The following is a 17677-nucleotide window of genomic DNA, read 5'->3' as shown; positions in this document are numbered from 1 at the left end:
AGAATTTACAACATTGAAATAGACTAGTGAGTATAATTTCCTATTAAATACATAATGTACAGTAAAATAACTATAGTAATGGTACACCAAGACCAACGTAATCGATGCGTCAAAAGATAACTGATGTGTGAATGGACTTAAATTGAGTAATACATTTCTCTGTTATATTCTGTTTTCTTCTCTAGTTAATCTATCTGAAAAATATATCATTGCTGAATTATATGGTATAATTAAAGAACAGCCTGACGTCGGTGAGTGGTCAATTCTGGAGTACAGTATTATACGGATTTTATTTAGCTGAAGTTCACGGGACCGCTAAATACGGTACTGTTTTTGCATCCTCATATCTTGTAAACTCCTCTGACCATATATTCCCATCCTGTACTATAAATAGAAGATCTAATTTCATTTACTTATTTATTCTGGCTATTTTCTCTAGCTGCTATCAAAATTCTCGTACTCACTCATTTTAAGTAATTTATGATTATGATTTCTTGGTGTGAAGAAACCAAAATTGACGATCGTCCTTTTTTAGACGTCACCAAAATAATAATATTCTCAAATAAATGACATTATTTATAAATATTAGTATTGAATCAAGTGCTTTCAACTAATTTAAGAGTCCTTTTTTTCCGGAAGCCCAATATATTAAAAAATCTAAAATACAAGATCAAATTAAATAAAATGAAATTTATAGCAACTAACAAAACACGTGAAGACATTTTGAACTTCTGAAATTCCAGGGTTACCGAAAGGAATTTCAGAAGTTCCAAAGATAACTTATAGCTAGTCTGAGTAAGCGTGTAGTAAGCAAAGATGGTTAATATAAACAAGATGTGATGTGCAAAAATATATAAATTAAATGAAATTCTCACAAAAATACAATTAATAAAAATTTAAATTTAATCTTAAATTTAGAAATTATTATATGTAACACTCATCAAGTGTTACAACCACAAAATGCGCTACTTTAACCTTTTTAATGTTACTGACGACTTTAGCCAGTCCGACTATGAAATCATACAAAAATGCCTCACCTTAATGTTTCTGATAAAAGATAAAAAAAGTACGTCCCATTCATACTGAAATATATATATGTAAACCGTAAGTTTAAGCGGTTGTGAATCAATGTTAATGCTGATAATCCAGCCTCTAACTGTTTTATAATGTTCTATTAAAATAATATACATAAGGGGTTAATCTAAAAGATTGGTCAGTCCTAACTTAAAGCTAGGCTTAAATATATAAATTACTAGAAATATGCAGCCCCCTGATTACTTATATGTGTAGATAAGAGAATCATGAAGGATTTTTGACTTTCCCCTCCTGTTCCGAATGATTCCACGATTTGTAATTGATTCAGCAAAAAATTGCAAATTATTGTAATATTATTTTCATTTTGATGGCTTGAAAAATTAGCGTTTCCATTTATCCTTTTGCACATATGTTCCATACATCTAATATATTATAGTGAAGTCAAACGTAGCTCGTTACAAAACTTCCATAACTTCGATGATCGAAGTTGCGATGTTCATCCATTATCTTTATATCTGCATTAAGACAGTGCTCTTCTCATTGGACTACATCAATCTCATCTCAGATAGAAATACTGTATATTAGATAGTAAACCTGCGATAATTATTCATTATTAGCGAAGTAATTAGATCAATAGTTTTCTGCAGAGTACCGATGCTCACAATATGCAAGTTACTTGTCTCAGCCACAGACGTTTTTTATAATTCAGTGTAAACTATTTTTTAATGTATACAGGTGCTCATTGTTCAGGAAGTTGTGCTTCCTGAACTATAAAACATGCCATGTAATGTTCAAGTATATTAGTGTGACTGCCAAGCTGAGAAAGGTAGCGGGTGAGAAAGAAAAGAAATATAATTATGCTTAAAGGAAGCGGTCCGTCTCCTCCAAACTTAATGAAATTAGTAATGGGGAAAGGAGATTACTATCAGACAGAATATGCATCGATATGCATGCGTATTCATATGCACGTCTGATACGTATGCGTCTGCATTCATCAAACCAGATACATCATATAGTTATTCCTATTTATAGAATTAGATAAGGTACGAGGTGATATGGAATCCGTTTCTATGTCACAACCGCATAACGGTTTTTCTGCTCTACTTTGTACACTAAGTTGAAATGGTAAAGATTTATATTTGGAGTGTAAGGAGATGTTCACTCTTCACAAAACCGGTCTTCAAAAACGATTCTCCACAGAAGGTAACAAAAACGTAGAAATTGTATAAACAAGGCCTTGTATTATGAAGTTAAATGTGAACTTTACAACCATCTACTTTCTTAAAGAGAGGGAAAGAGATCGTGGGCGAAAGATTCTGAGTTATGTTCCACGTATGAAGTATTTTAATATCAGAGCTTAAAATCAATACCTTGTTACAAGGACATACGAAGAAATCCATTTTATATTTTAATGTTATGATAGAGAAATATTCGAATAATAAGCATAATTTTTTATAAAAAGAACTTGTGGAAAAAAGTCAGCGATCACAATAAATACTATTAAAGGATGAAGGAGAGAAGGAAAGGTAATGGTGAGTATTAATCGGAGAACTGTTGCAACATGGCTCAAACTAAGCTAAAGCCCAGTACACAAAAAGTTTTTTTAAAACTACTGTGTCATATAAAACGTTACTTACTGTTACTGACGTGGCTTAAAAACCAGAGCAGATATCAATATATAACACCGAGTTTCTACTGCTGTAGGCAGTTCGTTGTTTTCCAGGACATTTAGGTTGTAGGTGACCCCTGTCGGCCGGCTAGAATGGAGCAGTGGAGGTGTAAAGCGCTCAGGCAGAGAGCCTAATCAATACAGCCAATCGCAACACGACGCTAGTCGTAAAGGGACGGTTCCCGTACTACGAGTGTGCGGTTGAGAAGAAAGAGAATTTACAAATATCACAAGATAAAGGGATAATTTCAATTAAAAATTAGAGTTAGACACGAGGAAAAAAAGGCTCTGTGTCGCTTGTTCATATTTATTTCACTGTCCATAGATTTTCGCCATCATTGCCTCTGCAGTCTCAGTTTCGATGTGTGCATGTGCGCGCGCACGAAAGTGTGTGTGTGTGCGTGCGTGTGTGGGTGCGCGCGTATATGTGTGTGCATGTGTGTGTGGTCAACGTGGAATTACAGGTAAAGTAGGGAATTAGCGGGATAATTAACTCAGATTATTTACTTGAGTAACAAGAGACAAACGAATCAGGAAACAGCTTCCATTTGACCTTTAAGAGTCACCTTCAGAGGTCGAGCGGCGTGCTAAGGATGGTAAAAGGTTATAACAGTGCATTTCGACTATTTCATCTTCCTTATACCGACTTATTAAGATGTATTTATTTGATGGCAGTGCAGTAGTCCACAGTGTGTCATAATATATTGCGATGGAGATTCCACATTTACAATAATCCCGATGATTTTCCAAGGTCACAGTAACACAAAATTCGTCGTATTATAAATAGCGAGAATTCATGGAGTAAAATTTAAAGACCCTCAGATGTTTATAGTGAATGAACATTACGTTAATCTTGATACTATTGCAAACTAGTTTAGATTCTTTTAAAGCCTCATTTTTTTATTTTTAAATGTTTCAGTTAATACAGATCCTGGAATTATTCTTGAGCACAAAGAGGATTTATTGTAACTAGATCTGCTTTAAATTAATAAACACAGATTGGTGTGGTTTAAGACTTTCTTTTTTTTTTAAAGGGGTAGTTGAAAGGAAACTGTTTTTACAGAAAATATATGGAACAAAGTCTCAACAAAGAAATTTCTTTGTGACTGAGTGAGATATGATTTATTTTTAAACGAATGTTGCTATTTAAGGTTGCTTCTTCAATTTTATCACACTTTCTCTACCAGAGTCGTTGACATGTTGCCTAAAGCTCTGGTGCTATGTCATTGTGTGACGTGCAATGTCTGACGTTGTTATCTGCCCTCGTTTTCTCTTATCGGACGTACATTTTCCAACCTCTTTTAAAATAATCCGGATTCTTCCAGAAATTCAGTAAGAGGGAATTTTGTGCATAATTAAAATCAGTTTGCGCTGTTTGCCAATACAGATATGGAGAAAAGCATCAGTATTTAAATACTGTGATCTCTTACACTCTTTCTTATGCACACAACGCTCTTTTAAAGGTTTCTTGAGTTTAGTAGAAGATTCTAATAAATATTATACAGTTGAAATTAAACTGAAAGGCTAATTTTAGAGAACGTAAAACCTTATTTACTTTTCACTTCTATTAATCACAAAAAATGAAGAAAAGAAAATCGAAAGCGCCTGCGTACATTAACTGACTTATTTTCAATATGTGATACCCAATACATTCTTAATTGTAAAAAAGTTTGATTTTCAACAGTATCCTTTAGGTGAAGCTGCTATTTCACGAAGGACTTCATCTCTGTATTTGGCAGTTCGAATATTCAGGTGACAGCATAGGGGCCAGATCTGCAAGGATATCTTGAGTAACTGAATCTGGGTTGTACTTTACATATGTGAAGGTCGTCGGAACTAAAGTCTTCCAGAGATACAAAATGATTTAACATTTTTCTTCTTATCACACGAGCTTAATCTGACGTGAAGAAGCAATACATGAAATATTCGAATTCCATTCAGAGTTGTCTTTCATGAAACTCCATGGTAACTGTATTAAGCAGAAGAATTACGATCAGACAATCCCACCCTTGCTTAAATTTCAACAATCTTTTAATCGCTAAAAACAAGCAGTTTTTTTGATCATTTGTTTCTTTAAACTCAATTGCGCGATTTTATTTGGCTCATCTCCAGATATTTCTCCAAAGCTGAATTTTCAGAGTAAATTAATTTCAAATATACAAAGAGCAATTAAAATTATGTGGGAGAATAATTTCAGAATTCAGTCAGACTACACACAATAAGGAACGTATCGAATATGAAGTTACGGCCACTGGATTATAGACATTCGACACACAATGGTGACACAAAGAAGGAATATCAGTCATTTAACGTGAGGTGTGTGAGAGAACAGATAAAGCTGAGCGTGTTTAGTGATCCGCTACAGAGACCTATTTCTCAGTGTGGTGATTTTTTGGCTGCTGGCCAGATATAAGATATGGAGCAGAATTTTCCGATATTTTTCATTTGATAAGCATGTTCAATACAAAATTTTATGAACCCGGAAAACAATTCACTTTCTTCAATACAAATCCCCCAGTTCCTTGTGAAATATGATATAATTTATAATCTTATTCGACCACCATGTTGGTTTATTCCATTACAAGGTGGGGGGGGGGATAGTTGGAACAAGCACCATTTCATGTGCGATGGTAACCTTTACATCGTGATTATATACAAGAATATACAAGTACCTCTTTAGTGTATGATATTATCAATCATAATATAGAGTGTTCCATAACATGTAGGCTGTACTTCCAGGATCAATTCCGGACTTGAAAACAATGAAAAATTTTCATATAAACATGTGTTCGATTCTAAACGGATACGGAAATATGGCAGATTGAATTTAAACAAAAAAATGGCTGCGGAGTTATCGATGGTAAAAATAATAAAACTTATAAAAATAGGAATTTGCAAATATAGACCGAGCATGAATAATAATTTTACTAAGTACTCGTCTGCTTATTCTTATTTATCCGTCTGCTTATTCTTATTTATTCGTCTGCTTATTCTTATTTATTCGTCTGCTTATTCTTATTTATTATTCATTTTTTTATTTCAAAATCCAAAGCTCTTAAACGTTCAGAATCCCTTTCAGAATACAGCATATTCGTTCCAGGAATCATTCATATTTCTCTTTGCACGTTATTTTGCATAAACTAGTAGTTATTCCTTGTTCCGATTTATATAAATAGTAAATGAGCACCACATTGATTTCACTAGACATATATTTTGTTTAAAGAATTACTTCTGCATCGTTTATATAATCATCGGTATTATGATTCTGGATCATCTGGAGCATAGGCTTTAGGGTTTGTGGAGGTTTTATATAAGTAGATTAATAAATGTATTTAGCCCATGGCAATGCGTTCACCTTATAAATATTACAACAGTATTAAAACGTTGAAATAATGCTATATTTCTCTATGAAATCTCTATAATTATCCTTATACAGGTTTCGCAACAATTTATTATCTGTCTATAACAAGTAATGGCTGTCTATAGTTGCTTTCCTATTGGATGTTGCCAGTTAAACGGGTTATTAGGTTGCGAAACCTTTGCTGCAGAAGGATAAACACAATTAATTTTTCTTGATGTCGTAGGAGACTAGTTGTGTTCGAAGAGATTAAGCAATATGATTGGTTAGCGTGAGACCAAAAATTTTAGGATTAAGGTGTGGAACAGTTGAAGGCTACCGATAAAAGGTCAGTCCACTAAGATGATACTTACTGAGGGCGGTCAACAGGATATCGGAGAAGCAATTTTGAGAGAAAATGATAAAATAAAAGCACCGCCGCAGTTAGCGATTATTGTCTCTTCTATAAGGTTTTGAAAATCCCACAAAAGCTGAAAAACATCGCTCACGTACAAAATAATAATAACGTTAACTATTTTCAATAGTTAACGTTATTATGCAATGCCAGCAATTCCAGCTAGCTAATTAAATAATAGTAATTACACTTGTGCTCAAAAGTTAAGGAACGAACAAATAAACAACGAACGAACATAAAATAGAAAGTTTTATTAGACTAAGACAAAAAAATTAGTGGTTCATTCTTTTAACGTGGTCAGTAAAAGGGTTCAAAGGAAGATAATAGATTGGTAAGGGGGTGCTAATTGATGGCCATGTGAAAAGTGGTTTAGAAGGTGAAGAGTGCAAATTAGGGAAGGATCTGATAGAGATGTACATATACTTAAAAGAAGAGCCAAATTTTTTGGAAGGCTGAATTTCTTAATGTTTTAGATCATTGGAATAAATTGGCTTCCACTGTGGCAGAGGCGAATATTTTGATAAAGTTCAAAGAAGAATTGAATAGCTCCTTTTCTGGTGATTGGGAAAATGTAATGATAGAGATTTTGGCAGATGTGAAAATGGCCACTTTCTTGCATCATTTAGCCATTATAACACTAAAACTAATGATGCACAAAGATTGGAAAAATTTCGATCGCAAGTCGGAACTCATTCATCATCGCTGACGCACTCATTTGCATAACGTATATCAGTTTTTCAGCAGCCAAAAATGGCGCGTAGATAACAATCTACGCGGCGTTTTTGGCTGCTGACAAACTAATGAAACTATAAAAACTATAAAAGATATTTTAATAAGACGTTTAATCTCCTTGGGTTGCAATAAATACTCTAATAAGTTACCCTACATGCGTAATCTCCGTAGGTAGCAATATAAGAGTGTTAATGAAACTATAAAGTGTAAATGAAACTATTGATTAGTGCTGGAGTATCGAGAACCATTCTTGAAAAATGCTAATACAAGTCCACAAAAAGTTTTGGGAAGAGGGCTGCGATTCGAATCCTCCTGCCGAGGGCATTTCTGTCTTATTCTATTGACCGAAGTCTGGTGATTATTGGTTGGCTATTGTTGGTTATTCTTTAAAGTCTATTATCTGAAGATATTGTTTCAATATCATCAATACTTTCTAGTCATTCACTAGGAGAGTTCTGCGAGGATATATATTATCGGATAATAAAAGGTAGTCTAGACCGCTTATTCCCGCAAAATGCAGATTATAAGAATCAAAAATATCATCTCAATATCTTGCAGTCGTGAGAGCGGGGGAACACTTAAAGATATGAAAATAAACTATATCGAAAATTTTCCCTACATCTAGCTCATGAGAAATTTTGTCAACGTAGCGTACCAATTTGGTTAAATGTGATTTTCCTTAAAAAAACGCATGTCGTTCAGAATTCCATTTCTGTCTAAATGTCCTAGGATTACACTCTTAATGATTGCCTGTAAGATTTTCCACCACTGAAATCAAAAACTTCACTTCACTCTTAGAATAGACTTTATGCATTGGCGATACGTTGGCATTTATCAAATCCAATGGCATTTCTTTCGAGTCCAATAATGCTCTCATAATTAACAACAATGGTTGAATACACTCTAGCTGCTTCCTTCAAAATTACTGATATATGCCATCAATTTCAGGAGTCTTACTTACCTTTAGGCTCGAATTTTTTTTAATAAACAGTCATCTGTAATTTCGAAATCACTAATCTCATATATCTTATCTTTACTCGCTCAGCCTGTCTTCAGCATGAAGATCTTTTGTCAGTAAAGACCGATGCGAAGTATCTATTCAGTTCATCAGCAGGGTTATCTAAGACTTTTCTGCACTCGGTACACAAGGATCTGATCTGATTCGTTTTCTTCTTTTTGTTCACATACATGAAAAGTTCCTTCTTCCCATTCTTTGCTCTTTTAAGCAGTCCTTTCTCGTACTTAGCCTTGGCCTCCACAACCTTATCTGTGATATTATTATAGTTGATATTTGCAGCTTTTGTAGGCTTTCAGTACTTTTCCTTGCTCTGTAACTTTCCCAGGTTACCTTCTTATGCTCCATTAGACAGCCATATTCATATTCATCCATCTCAGAATCTTCCACGTGCTCTATTTTCTTAATGGTAATATATTCTTCCTCCCTCAAGCTTTCCAATTAACAGACACCATGAGTCATAAACTCCTATAGTCTCCTTTTATGAAATTAAAACCGGTGACTTTACCTACTGCAAAATCTTTCTTCCTCTTGCAATTAGTGACTGCATGATCACTGCCCCCATTCCTGTATTTCAAGCCCAGTGATATCCCCTGATTCGTGAGAAGTGATGAAGTCAAGAACATTCTCACCCCTAGTATTTTCCCGGACACTGGTACAAAAAACCTCCTAGTTTATTCAAAAATCTTGTTCCCCTTGGTGAGTTTCTCTCCAACTTATTACAATCAATTAGGGAAAGATTGAAGTCATCAATAATGGCATTTACAGTTGCCTGCCAAATCCATCTGTATGTTGAGATTCTCGTCATACTCTTCACAATGCAGCGGTCTGTAGATTACTTCCGCTCTAACTCATGCCATACAGATTCTATGGTGACAGATGTAATTTCTGTCTCAGAGAAAGCTCTTTTTCCGCTCAGGCTGTTTTTGATAAATTTGTGGTAAATTTACATAATTAAAACATTGTTTGTTTTCACATCCAGATTCGTTCATCTGACCATTGAACATTTATTTGGAAGAGAATTTTTTAAATATTTCTAATGCCAAAAAAAGCATATTTTTTTAATTTCCGAGGAACGCTCTCTTTAAATTCATACTTCGAGAAAAAAATCTACATCTGCTAGTAAAAAGATTTGTTTTTCCAGCAGTAATCATTCCTCTCTTTTAGCTCTAATAAAATGAAGGAATTTTTAAGCAGAGAACAGTAACTAAATAATAAGCTATAAGTATAGATTTTGTGCGTTTTTATATCCTTTTAGGGATTCTTTTAGAAAGTACAACGAAAGCGGAATATATTTTCAATAAATATCCATTCCATAAATTTGAATTTATTAAAGTGTTCAGTGCTTAAACGTAGAAATTTTTGTTCAATGTGTAATTGACTATTTGGAACGTCTTATGCACGACCTGTTGCAATTTTCGGAACAAGTTTCATTATTTGCTTACTGAATATGACAAGAACATCGTGCATAATATGGAAGTAGTTCTGAAAGAAAAAATGCCTTCAGTACTTCGAAAAAAATTAATATTCGATCGATCGCTTGATATAAAGTGAACCAAAGAGTTCTTAAAGACATTGATAACTTGATATATGCTACTTCGACGAAACACCCTCCACAACATTCAAAATACAAAGCTTAATAAATTCTTAAAATCATAAATATAAAATGAGTCCTACGCAATAGTGTACTGATAATGAAAAACAAATTATTACATAATAATGATGCTAATTTTAAATGAATTTAAAATCCTGTGAGTCCTTTGCCCTCACATACAAGTTGTAAAGGAGTAGGCCTGATATAATTATATAATTACCTGTATAACTACTTCAGCATACTTGCCACAACGATATATCCAAAATTTACACGTGTTACGTGGTTTAAATGGAAATGGATTATAAGAGGAGGCTCTATCAAATTTACAACAGAAGCTTCTGGAATAGGAGAAACTTGAGGACATAGCCAGAGAAAGAAAGATAAATATATATAATCTTCAGCCATTATTGATCCACTGCAGGATGAAGGCCTCCTCAACACGCTTCCTGCAACTATGGTCTTGTGCTTTCAGTTGCAAAAATAAATCTGCAGCCATTGTCAATCCACTGCAGAATGGAGGCCTTTTCAGAAGGTCATGTGAGGGAATGAACCATAATCTGCCAAGCTGGTCAAGTGCGGGATGACATATCAACTGTATTTAGCAGCCAGGGTCTTGAATCTCGGTCTACTCAAAGGGTGTGATTACTCGTCTTCGGAGATATTTTTTTTTAAACTAGCATTACAGAATTTTTTTCTCCTCCATTAATAGATGAAAGAAGATATTTGTTGATATTAGACTTGAATTTCTGTAGGTTGCAATTTTCAGGAAATATGTATGAAGGGCGGTTGTTCCAGAAAACTGAAGTTGAAAAGTTGGTTCTGCGAGTTAGAAGTTGGACAGTAAAAGGATGCTAACTGTTTAAAGCACATTTTTGTACTGGAAGAGAGAGCGGGAATTATAGAAGTCAACAGAGAGTGGAGAGACTTTGTTAGAGATAGGTCATTAATTATCCTAACTCCTTTCAATGGAATCTAGAAGCCTGAGAGAGGTTCTGGGGGCACCACCCCAGATGTGGGAACAATAATCAATGGTAGGCCGATTTCATATTGTTGGATTGTTGCGAAAAACAAAATTATTTTGCAGTTTTTTTTGTTAATATCTAATAGTTTACTTTACACATTACTTCATATAAACTATGAATATAACACAGAAAGAGAGACTAATTATATTTTAAAAAGAGAGATTTTCCGTGAGTGTTTTTGAGTATTTTCGCCAACTAGAAGCTGGCGAAAATACTCAAAAATGGTTATAAATAATTTGATACAATATGGTGCAACTATCTGAGATACCGCATATCCTTTCGGCACTTTCCATAGCTGACTCTTAACTAAACTCTAAGATTATGGTATTTCTTTATCCTCTTACCTCTGACTAGCCAGTTTCGTTTTGTGGTTTTTTCCCGTTAGGAAAATTTCAATCTTTATGAAGGGCTGTTAATATTAAAATTATGAACAGAAGTTCATAATTTTAATATTAACGTGGCTATTCTCAAATATTAATTTTAATATTAACTTGGGTGTTCCCAAATGTTTGCTTCTAACCCTCAGGGCAACTAGACAAGATAGAAATTAATTTTGCTTTATTCGCTGATTATTTTAAAATGCACACGAATATTAACAATTCAGTACACCATCTGTCTTGAAATCCTTAAATTTAGGCCATGTACAATACAGAGCATTAGTTTCTAATACCGTTTATAACGTAACCCATAACTTCTATACTTCCTTTCCATCTTAATTTTTATATAAATTTTTACATTATTGGGTAAGAGATGTATACAAAGTACTTAGTATTGATATAACGGTAGTTTGGCTATGCATTCGTCTTCTAAATCACTGAATGACCATAAAAAGATTTTGTGTGATCTGAGAGATTTCTGAGATGTAGCTTCACCTGTGCCATAACCACCTTATGTAACCTTCGCTTTTAATATTAGAATGCGTATAAATAACCTGCATGGCTCTATCAAACAGAACGTATTCTATTGATTGGCAGAAAACGAGCACCAAAATAAACCATAGCGCGTGTTTATTCTTTCGATGCTATTTCTGTTATGGTGCACTCTGCACAGAATTGTGATCCTGTTGAGTTGGGTCAATTTGCCTTTCACACGATAGAGTTAATTCGTGACATCTTAAAGTGGAACAAGTCTCAAAATGTATCCAATTTTCGTTAAGATTTTATGTTGCGATTTTTGAATTTAACAAAGTGTATTAAAATATAGTAATGTTTATACAATTAAATATTTATCAGTGCTATATATGAGGTCATCTTTTAAATTTTAATCAATCACACTTGTACTCTTTCTCTTAATGGGGGTGGAGAAGTCCTCGCCTATAAATGTTTAATAATAGTTGGAGCTTCAAAGTCTTCCTAGAACTGGATACCCCCGGACACTTAAGCAAATACTGATATTACTTCTTAAAAATATATTCATTAAAGAAGTACACAGCAATTTTGCAGAGTTGCGGCATGAAAAACTCAAATAGAAAATTTGAACGAAATTAGAACATAAAATGACGTTGATGATAAAGTTCTAACGATTACATTTTTTATTGATTATCAAAGCATAGAGGGCAGTAGTCCCGGCCACTCAGATTTATCTCTTTTAAATGTTTATTTCTAGTAATGCAGTAATTGCGATGATAATAAAGATTATCTGTTCCAGCATTAGCCCATTCTTTATGAGAAGAGCATTGGATCCCGTGGTCTGTAGTCGTTTCTTCACAAGTGATGCAACCTGTCTCAGCTGATGCAACTTCTTGAGATTAAAAACAAGAGAATGGACCTGCTTCTGCTTTTTTGCATCTAACGAAGCAGATTTCCTCCTTTTTGATCAAAGTAAAATGGCTTTCAAGATCCGCAGTTTTTGTCAGGTTCAGTGCCGTTTCCTTTAGATATATTGAATTGTTACTTCACCACAATAATTTTTTGGTAAAGTCTGGGAGTCAGGATTCCACCTCTTTGAGCTTTTATTTTCTACCCGTGCTCCTTCTGTTGCTTGCTAGCATCAGAAAATGTTAAAAAAAATTCTTTAATCCTTCTTGAGTCCATTTATTTTTAAACCTATTTTCATTTTCTTTAGAGTTTGTGGTTGTCAATGTAATATGTTAGCTCTATGTTTAATTTAGATCTAACAACATTAGCGATGCATTTTTCCATTGATTATTTGCTCCAGGAACCCCTATTGGTTGACTTGCCCTTCAGTTTAGGAATTCTTATTTAATCTCTATTTAATAATACGTTCAAAATTTTCGGAGCTCCATCACTTTGAGCTTTCCATCGCTACCCATTCCAATCGTGGCTTTTCTCTATTAGGAAAGGAATTGTTAGCTCCCAAAACATTTTTTATCTTACTTTTCAATAAGCCCTCTTAGATACATAGGCAAAAATAAGTTTGCTACTCTGAGAACAGAACACATGTGTGTATTAATTACCATTAATAATATAGTCAAGCATACTCATAATACATTTTGAAGTGCAACTGATGCACTTGTTTATATGTTCTCCAAGTATGTGTGACATTGTGCGAGCATAGGTTACAAAAGAGAATCGAAAATTGCTTCTTGATGTGCTAAAAGATAAGCCAGCCTGATGAATTAACTTTATCGAATTAGCATTCCGGTCGCTAGCTCATATCGCTCACCTAATCCATGTCGTTCAATTCTTTGGAATACAAGTGAGTATATGGTAAGATTTCAAGTCACGTAGCAGACGTTGCTTCCAGTGATCGTCTCTACAGTATTTACGCCGATATGAAAAACTGGTCACGAATTTTGGCACATGCCCTCGATTTCCTGATAATGAATACCTATAGAGCATAGAAGATTTATGAAGATTGCCAATAGCGAGGCAACAGTGTAAGCCGAGAAATTTTATTGCTCACCACACACGAGACGCTTATTTATTTTGAGTTTCGATCATCGATCCATTATCAATCTACTTCAGCTAAAGATTATTTTAATATGCACATTTTTGTGAGATAGATTCAGAAATCATTTTGTGCCGAATAAGGTTACATGAAAGTCCTTTCCAAAGTTATTTGTAACTGATCTGAAGTACGATGAAAAGTGTATGATGGAAAACGCTTTTCATAGGTTAACATGCACGTAGTTAACATTTCCTTTATCTCTGGGATTCTAAGAAAATGTTCATCCAGGATTCCAAAAAAATGTGTTAAGCTTACCAGTAAGTTTTCTTAAGATAAAACTGTGGCACGCTTCCTCATCCTCAGTGGCGAAGCGAATTCCCTTGTGGAAACAGTGAAATGCAAAGAATCTTTCTTTCTTTCAGCACTGCAGCAGAGGAAATATCAAAAAAGAGAGACATACTTGACATTTCGGGAACAGGAAAAAAACGGCCTTCCTTCGAAATAACTTCTCGCGCTTCATACTTCCTGAACATTTTGTTGCAGTTTCAGCGAGATAAAAACTTTCTCCAGCAAGGATACCCGTGAGACTAAGCTAGAAACTGCTGCCGCTACCGGTGTGCAGGAAAAAAAAAAAAAAACAAAAGAAAAAACACAAGAAAAAACACAATGATAAATCGAAAGCACGACAACTATCTCTCTCTCTCTCTCTCTCTATAGGGAAGCCAGCATTAATGATTTTGAATATCAGATCACTGCACACCACACTAATTAGCTTTATAATCGTTTATCCCATGCATACAAATCGACTGTTGTTATCTGACCATATTAAAAAGCATTTATTTCTATACTGCATATACTGTGTAATTTTTAATCTCAGATTACTAAAGATATTTGACACCAGTATACACGGACATTTTCATTCTATATGCGTTCCATTGGGCTCGGCCGAGCGCGTCTGATTTTGATTTCCTTTACTTGTGAAAACAAGAAGCACAGTTATTACAGCTATTGCACAAATAATAGCATTTACCTCCCTTTTCTATAAATGGATTCAATCATAAATTACACGAGGACAGCTCCCCAAGTAAGGGCTTCAATGTTTATTTGAAAAGTGGTGTAGAAAAGGTATACAAAACTTGACTCTGTGGTAGCACAAATATCACACTGCTGATATTACCTCGTTATTTTTAAGGAATGTTTCTTTGCAAAGTGTTGCTTAAGGCGAGGAAGCAGATGGATATCTGATGGTGATAAATATGGGAGATGCTCCACCATCTAGTATTTTTCAAGTGATCTACCGTCGGTTGTGCAGTGTGAATTGTCATGTAAGTGATGATTCTGTAATCAAGAAGTTTTCTACTTATGGAATTTCTTTGGTGTTTGTTTCAATCCACTGATTGAAAAAAAAAAACAGTGGATTTTCAATGTTTCAATCCATTGATTGAAACAAACACCAAAGAGAAAAGCCAACAAGTAATTTATTTACGATATATTAGCGTCTTAAACCATATTGCCTTACAAACATTATTTGTAGATAAGTTTCTTCTCACAGATCAAATTTGCGTGTTGTGCAGGCTGAAAAATTGCTTTCCCGTTATTCATATTTTTTTAGCCCGCACAATAACCCCATGTGGAGAAATCCCCCTTCTCCTTTGATTGGCCACTACAGTCCCGAATGAAGAATTTTTCCAGTTTCCGATGGCCATTGATATACTATTACAGAAGCCACTGCGTTTCTCAATGGAGGAGTACTTAGCATATTTGACATTAAATATTTTGCTTCTGCAAAATCGATTAACATTTTTTTTTCGTTCTGCACCCTATAATTTGCCCTTCTCTTTCTTAAACAATCGACACCACTCATGAATTTGTTCCCAAGTCACTGATTACAGATATCGAAAAATTTGGCTAACTTCTTTTCAGGTCTTTTTTTCTAAATACATTCGTTTCATTCTATGTAGCACGCAGCCCTTCCACCATATACAAAACGCTGTCTGAATAACATAAAGATTTTTTAATGTTTTTTCTTTCTTTTATGAGGACTATGTCAAGAGCTTACCTATTCGCAATGACGCATGAATCCAGCAGTGAGCCACACTGTGTACGTACATGGGCTATTGAACGAAATCTTTCACGCGTGTGCATGATGCCTGAAAACTTTATTCTGCGTCAAAGTAGAATAGTTACATATATGCGACCAAGGTTTCGGACACAATATAGTAGGCCACACCTAGAGAGTAAAGATTAGAAAAAAGGTGGGTGTGACATATTTGTAGTTGGGTAATCAGTCATCATCACTAACAGTTTCCTGGCACGTAATCGCTTATAAAACATGTGTAAAAGAAGTAATTGTTTTCCCTTGGTTTAATACCACGCAGTGAGTCTTTACACAAAGTACACACCACAGCATTGAAAATAACTTCATTTAACAAAATCTTAAATGATTTTCTTCGATAGTTGCATTGACACTTACAGACAAACATTTTTGAATTAAAACTTGTATTTTTAACTTCCTCAGCAGTGGTATAATTCTAAGAAATATAAATTTACCTTAAGACTTAAATTTACACACTTTGACGCATTTTTCATGAGCTGGCTGTGGGAATCATTTAGACATTGCATATTTGGATTTTAGCAAATATTTGACTAAGTTCTGCATAAGAGGTTACGTTATAAGTAGGAACATGTTGGAATCGCTGGTGAGATTCTAAGATGAATCACCGGGTGGCTGCAGAGCAGGAGGGTGGGATTAATGGTTATTCTTCAGATTGGTCTAATATTGGAAGTGGAGTCTCGAAAGGGTCAGCTTTTGGATCACTTGATTTTCATAAATGACTAGATGTCAAAATTTGCAGTTTATATCAAGATTAGGAGGGTGGTTAATGAGCAGCAAAAAGCTGCGCTTCTTCAAGATGACTTGGACAGGCTTCGGGGATGGTAAAAAAAGTGGCAGCTATTTTTAAATGCATCAAAATACGTCTTACACACGAGGAACAGCAATCCCAAAATTACTTTTTTTTTTATTAAAACCCCAAACACGAGAGGTATTAGAACCTATAGTACTTAGTACCGTGCTTGGGTTGGAGATTGAGAAGACGAAAGAAGATATTTGTTGACATTAGACTTTAACTTCTGTAGACTGTAATTTTCAGGAAATACGAATTAAGGAAGGCTGTTCCAGAAAACGGCAGTCGAATGAATAAATGAAGAAGATGAAAAGTTGGTTCTGTGAGTTTGAAGTTGGACAGTAAATGGATGTGGGCTGGTGGCGGCACGTGTTCGGAGTGTTTTGAAAGAGAGAGTGGGAATTATAGAAGCCAATTCAGAAGAACAGTGCCCATTGAAGTATCTGTAGAAGAGGCATACAGCAGAAACAGTATGTCTATGAGACAGCGAGTGGAGAGACTCTGATAGAGAGGAGTCATTAATTAACCTACCTGCCCTCTTCTGAACAGAATCAAGAAGCCTGAGAGAGGTTTTGAATGCACCACCCCAGATGTGGGAACAATATTCCATGGTAGGGCGGATTTGCGATTTGTACAGAGTGAGCAGCGGTTTGGAAGAAAAGTAACGCCGAGAACGAAAGAGGAAAACCAAGGTTTTTTAGATGCAGAGGAAGCAATATTTGTAATGTGCTTGTGCCAAGAGATATTAGAAGTCAGGGTAATCCCCAAAAGAGATATTATCTTGCCTAGAAATCGGAGTGTCACCAAAGATAAGCATAGGAGCAGAAGAACCCTTTTTGCGAGATATAAGACAAGACTGAGTTTTAGAAGGATTGAAATCAACTAAGTTTTCTTTGCCCCATTGGAGAATTACCTGAAGATCGGCATTTAAGGAATTGGTAGTGGATATTCGAGAAGTTGAAGCTGATTGAGCAGGGCAAGGTTTCTCAAATTGGAAAGTGGAGTGCAATGTGCTATCATCGGCAAAACTATGGATAGGATTTCCAGTCAGTGGAAGAAGGTCATTAATATACAAGAGAAAAAGGGTAAGGGAAAGAACTGA

The 17677-nt window shown here is 34.9% G+C and overlaps 1 protein-coding gene across 7 annotated transcripts in view; it reads right to left on the bottom strand.

Moving 5' to 3' along the window:
• LOC150080706 (sodium/potassium/calcium exchanger Nckx30C-like) overlaps nucleotides 1-17677 on the bottom strand; it is a 199647-nt gene that overhangs the window by 131387 nt on the left and 50583 nt on the right. For 5 of the 7 annotated variants that reach the window (XM_090381025.1, XM_090381028.1, XM_090381030.1 and 2 more), the window contains exon 1: nucleotides 2673-2782. The exons of the other annotated variants lie outside the window; for them this stretch is intronic. The gene's annotated coding sequence lies outside the window, so the exon portion shown is untranslated. Of the gene's footprint in view, nucleotides 1-2672; nucleotides 2783-17677 lie in introns of those variants that run through there. 7 annotated transcript variants of the gene reach the window in all.

The sequence above is a fragment of the Mastigoproctus giganteus genome, chromosome 9 (assembly GCF_048544385.1).
Source record: "Mastigoproctus giganteus isolate SK-2022 chromosome 9, ASM4854438v1, whole genome shotgun sequence".
Lineage (NCBI taxonomy): Eukaryota > Metazoa > Arthropoda > Arachnida > Uropygi > Thelyphonidae > Mastigoproctus > Mastigoproctus giganteus.
This window is presented reverse-complemented; position numbering and strand designations above follow the sequence as displayed.